The 6,028-nt window shown below is 48.6% G+C and overlaps 2 pseudogenes; one reads left to right on the forward strand and one right to left on the reverse strand.

Annotated features, from left to right (window-relative positions):
• Positions 1-837: 837 nt before the first annotated feature.
• On the forward strand, positions 838-1,629 carry LOC126008544 (ATP-dependent Clp protease proteolytic subunit, mitochondrial-like; annotated as a pseudogene).
• A 240-nt stretch (positions 1,630-1,869) lies between these two features.
• Positions 1,870-2,488, reverse strand: LOC126014055 (DNA-directed RNA polymerase II subunit RPB7-like; annotated as a pseudogene).
• Positions 2,489-6,028: the final 3,540 nt, after the last annotated feature.

Here is a 6,028-nt window from a genome sequence, read left to right on the forward strand (position 1 = left end):
GATTGCAGGCCACCAACTGCCCCCTCAACACTGGGAGGTGACATGGAAATTTTGTTCAAAAATGCCCCCAATTCTTTGTGAACCACCCAGTGAGGGTTCCATATGGCATTGTCCATCACACCCGGCATAACTGAACGGGAAATTTCCCAATGTCCAGAGCCCTCGAATTCCTGCCAGGAAAGAACAGCTGGAAGAAACTTCTGCTGGCAGCTTAGGCCCTTGTGGCCACTGAAAACCCAGCTCATTTCCCACTTGGGTATGGAGGGGGGGTGGGGATCAAAGAAAACCCAGCTGATGCCAGTGTCATCTCAGCCAGGAAGACTGGCTGTCCTGTAGTTGGCTGCTGCCACTGGAGCCACTCCGACAGCTGGCTGCTTCACTCAACAAATGCGAGCAGCTTTCTGGGAGCTGAGACTTTGGGTGGCTCCTGACTCTGGGGCGACCACCAGCCCCTCACAGAGGCTTCTAACATTCAGTGGCCAACGATGGCTCTGTGAAGACTCTCCTCTGCACTCTGTGGACATTGCCGTCCCTAGCAACAACAAGGCGGCTCACTCCCTGGGTGTCAGGCGTCGGATGCTGGCCCGGGAAGGTCTGCAAATGCAAGGCACCATTTCCCGGAACACCCAGGGGAGGTTGGAAGATTGGGGTGTGAGCTCAGCCTACTCAGGAGACTGGTCTGCAGCTCCCATGGCTCCGGCCACCGGAATGGTCTTAACCTGTTTACAGGCTGAATAGAAATCACATGGATAGAACATGTGAGGTTTTTTTTTTTTAATGAAGATATTATTTATTAAAAAAAGAAGATAAACATTTAGACACTCAATGTGAACTGGGATGGACGCCGGTCAAGGCAAGGGAGCAGCCTATGACATCTACTCGAGGCTGCTGCAGGAGCGCATTGTGTGCGTCATGGGGCCGATTGATGACAATGTGGCCAGCCTGGTCATCGCCCAGCTGCTTTTTCTGCAGTTGGAGAGCAACAAGAAGCCCATCCACATGTACATCAACAGCTCTGGCGGTGTGGTGACCTCGGTACGTCCTGAACCCTATCTGTACCTGGTGTGTGGGCCAGGCTGCCAGCATGGGCCCCCTGCTGCTGGCCGCAGGCAGCCCAGGCATGCGGCACTCACTCCCCAACTCCCGTATCATGATCCATCAGCCCTTGGGGGTTCTCGGGGCCAAGCCACAGATATTGCCATCCAGGCGGAGGAAATCATGAAACTCAAGAAACAGCTATACACCATTTATTCCAAACACACCAAGCAGAGCTTGCAAGTGATTGAGTCAGTCATGGAGCACGACCAGTACATGAGCCCCAAGGAGGCACAGGAGTTTGGGATCCTGGATAAGGTCCTTGTACATCCACCCCAGGATGGAGAAGATGAGTCAGAGCTGGTTCAGAAGGAACCGGACACACCGGACACCACAGTGGCAGTGCCAGAGCCTGCCCTGCTAGCTCCTAAGAGCCGGGCTGCAACCCCAGGACATGAGAGAGGTCCAGCGCCACCCCTTGCTGCTGAGTCTGGAGAAGCCCAGCCCAGAACTATGATGTAGGGACTCTTCTCTGAGACACTGGGATTTGAAATTAAATCTTTCTAGCTTTTCAAAAAAAAAAAAGATGATAAACATTTAATGAGAAACCAAAATCTTTCATAGTGGAAGACATGGTTTAAAAAAATTAAAAGAAAATAAAGAAAAAAATGATAAAACATCTGGGTGTGTGAAGTTACGAGAAGGATCAGGTGCTTTCCTGAGGCCAATAGAAACCTTCCTGGCTCTCCCACAGGCGCCAAACAGAATCTCTGAACAATAGGAAAAGCTTGACAGCCACACCTTCAAGATAAGGACCAAGTGGGGCCCTGGCACTCAGCTCACAAGCCCCAAGTAAGCGTCCATCAGAGAGCCGATCTCAAAAATGTCATTCTTGTCCATGCGGTGCCCCAAGATCTTCAGCCGAGTATCATCATCCTGCTGAACCACGATGTCCTCATTCAGAGTCTTGTAACACGGAGGATTGGAATTAGGATCAAACTCCATCTCTGACAGGATGGAATGTCGGTCAAATTGGGTAGGGTAGGTAGACTGGTCATTCAGTCACCAGCTCCATGCACACCCACTCTCCCGAAGGACAGAGAGCACAGTGCACTCTCCAGGATGCATATGATGAAGCAGGACATGGCGCCAATTTCAGTGAAGACTCAGATTGTGTTAACCTGGGTGATGATGACATCCACAACTTCCCCTTTAAAGGGCCGGAAAACAAGGCCTTGTACTTGACTGGAGACAGGACAAAGCCTAGGCCTGGCTGGATCACACCAGCACCAATGTTGTTGAAGGGAGTGACGACGATCACAAAGCCATACTTGCCCGTGCAGGTACCCTCCACTTCGGTGAAAAGCTTCTGCTTCACGGTGTTGGGCAGGTTGGGGCCCAAGTAGCGCGGGTGCAACAGGATCTCGTGTTCCAAGGAGACGTGGTAGAACATCTTCGCGAAGGTCTCAGCAAGGCCCCTGGGTCTGTCTCATAACCTGTCTTTATAGGCTGAAGAGAAATCACGTGGACGTGAGTTTCTAAAAAAAAAAAAAATTGCCAAAGACTTAAAAAGAACCTTGGCATTTGAACCGGGGCACAAGTGTCCTCCACAAGCTTATTCGGGGAACTGAAAGTATCCCCCAAAGTGCATGCCAAAACAGAGGCAGAAATACTTCCTAAAGTGAACTTTATCTGGGCTACAGTATTGTCCCCCTATAGTGGCTTGCTAATCAGGGGACAACAGTGTCCCCACAAGCTGCACATTATATCGGGGGACAGAAAATGTCCCCCAAAGTCCATGCCAAACCAGAGGCAGAAATATTTCCTAAAGTGAACTTTATCTGAGGACAGTATTGTCCCCCTATGGTGGCTTCCTAATCAGGGGACAACAGTGTTCCCACAAGCTGAACATTATATCGGGGGACAGAAAGTGTCCCCCAAAGTGCATGCCAAGCCAGAGGTAGAAATATATCCAAAACTGAACTTTATCTGGGGGACAGTAATGTCCCCCTATAGTGGCTTCCTAATCAGGGACAACAGTATTCCCACAAGCTGCACATTATATCAGATCAGGGGACAGAAATTGTCCCCCAAAGTCCAGGCCAAACCAGAGGCAGAAATATTTCCTAAAGTAAACTTTATCTGGGGGACATTATTGTCCCCCATGGTGACTTCCTAATCAGGGGACAAGTGTCCCCTCAAGCTGCACATTATATCAGGAGACAGAAAGTGTCCCCAAAGGGAACAGAAAAACAGGGGCAGAAATATCCTAACTGAGCTTTATCTGGGGGACAGTAATGTCCTCCTATTGTGGCTTCCTAATCAGGGGACAACAGTTTTCCCCCACAAGCTGCACATTATGTCAGGGGACAGAAAGTGTCCCCCAAAGCAAACAGGAAACCAGGAGAAGTACCTTAACTGAGCTTTATCTGGGGGACAGTAATGTGCCCTAATGGGGACAACAGTGCCTCCATAAATTGTAGCTAATATTGGGGGACAGCAACTGTCCCCCAAAGTGGACACTAAACCAGGGCAGCAATATCTCCCAAACTGAGCGTTATCTGGGGGACAGTAATGTCCCCCAATGGTGGCTTCCTAATCAGGGGACAACTGTTTCCCTAAAGCAGCACCTTAGATTGGGAGACAGAAAGTGTCCCCCAGACCAGACACTGAACCATGGGGCTGAAAACTCTTTCCAAGGGAGTATTTATCTAAAGGACAGTATGTTCCCCACTGGTGGCATCTGACTTGGGGAACAACAGTGTCCCCCAAAAGCAGCACCTTAAATCAGGGGACAGAAAGTGTCCCCCAAACTGGGCACTCACACAGGGGACAGTAATATCTCCTCAGCTGAGCATATTATCTAGGGGACAGTAATATCCCCCAATGCGGCATCTGGATTGGGGATGACAAAAATGTCCCCCTATTTTAGCATTTTAGACTCCACATTTCCATTTGCTGCTCCATGTTAGGATGATGGGAAGTGCCCAGGGAGTAGCAGGTTGTGGGCTGTGCTGGAGGTGGGCCAGGCATTCCCTCTCAGAGTTTACTTCAGATGTGTGCAGAAGGCCCAGGGAAGAGGCGCCACTGACATGTGCAGGCCTGCCTACATGAGGTCCGGTCCTTTCTCTGATACCACATGGAGTCACTGAAAAGCACACCAAATGAGAAATCTAGCAGACCTCTCTCCGAGGGGTGCATGAAGGTACTCAGTTCTTTAAGGAAACCCTTGTGGAGAGGGTCTTACGTGCAGAATTAAACACCTTGCAGGCAAACATGCCAATCTCTTGGCACCTCCAAAACCTGGCCACACTCAACCCTTAACTGTAGGAGTCCCAAAGCCAAACAAAAGTCAGGACTGCAGCAGCACACATTGCGTGATCCTGGGAGACACCAAGGCAGCATCACTGCTACAGTTGGCTGTGCAACTGAGTTCTAGCATTCTTTGCGATGATTGGAGCATCCTGATCATTGGAGGCAGAGGAGAGAGGAAGGGGAAGATATTCTCTGACATTCTCTGTCCTATTTCCTCCCTTGTTCAAATAAATGGCTATGGATCTGCACCAGGTTTTGTGCATGTGTGTCACTGAACAGGGCACAAAGCTCTTTTGCCAGCACAAAACCCTGCTTCTGGATTGTGGGGAATTTGTCTCAGAGGCCTCTCCATGTCCAAGATATCACCTGTACCCCCAGATGAGGCCTGACACTGGGGCTCAGAAAAGTCCCCACTATTGGTTAACAGTCTCACCAACTGCTGAGTGCCACAGGAGGGAGAGTCGGGCGATAGCAGTCCTGAACTTTTCCTCCCAGTCAGGCCCTTCCACAGTCTCTCCTTGCCCCTGTTCTGTTTGCCCCCTCTGCAGGGGCCACCAGGACAATCTATACCTGCCCGCCATCCTGGTTGTCTGTTGCCGACCCTCTTGTGTCTAGATGAGGACCTGCATATATATATTTATATTTATTTATAAATTATTTACATTATTTATTATTATGATATAAACACATTGCATATTTATATTATATGCATAAATATATCTATATTTATATATATGCAGGTCATCATCTATATATATATATATATATATAGGTTTACTCTAACCCCAGCACATATATATATATATATATATTTATTTATATAGGATCTACCCCAACCCCATTAATGAGGCCCTTCAATTCCCACTGAGCACTCCAAACAACCCAAACCAGCAGGCACACTTGTTTGCTATCGTTCCAAAAGGCCTCTGATTTTCAGCCATGTGCCTAATCAGTGGATCAGTAACCAAGATGTAGTTGCATAACAGATGCTATGCGCATAGCTGGGAGGACGGGGATGAATGCGATTGAGCACTCTCCTCATTCGTGTGTGGATACACACATGAAGAGTGCGATGTGGCACAAACCTTGTAGTGCAAAGGGACCTTACACCCTGAACATTGACATAACGACCTGGCACAGACGTCAGAAGAAAGGGCATATTCCATTCTCCCCTGAACCAGGAAAGCCATCCACGAAACATCCAGGCTGGTCTATAACATCACTTGGAAGCAATCCTCTACCATGGAAGACCTACACTGCTCAGACTTCGACCTGCTCAAAAGAGACTTCCCTTAACACTGAGAAGACTTAACAACAACAACGACCGGCTTACAGGACAGGGCTCCCTGCATTGCCCTTTGATTGTGAGGTGAAAGGAGAGGATGCTCCACGTCCTGACTTCAATGTAAGATATGCAGATTCCAGGATCTTTAATACAGAAACATGATACCAACAACAGAGACTGTGTGAAAAATAAAAGTGTGTTGGCACTACAGACAATGTATTGGATTGGACGATCTAGCTTGCTTGGAGCCTAGACTTGGTCTTGTGCCAGGAAACTTCAGGGGTCTGGTCTCTTTGTACTTAGGCCAAGGTTATTTCTTTCCATGTTCCTCATATTTTGGTGAGCCTATGCAAACAACAATTGCCACTCTAACACCATTCTTACTGTGCTCCT

The sequence above is a fragment of the Suncus etruscus genome, chromosome 1, assembly GCF_024139225.1.
Source record: "Suncus etruscus isolate mSunEtr1 chromosome 1, mSunEtr1.pri.cur, whole genome shotgun sequence".
NCBI lineage: Eukaryota > Metazoa > Chordata > Mammalia > Eulipotyphla > Soricidae > Suncus > Suncus etruscus.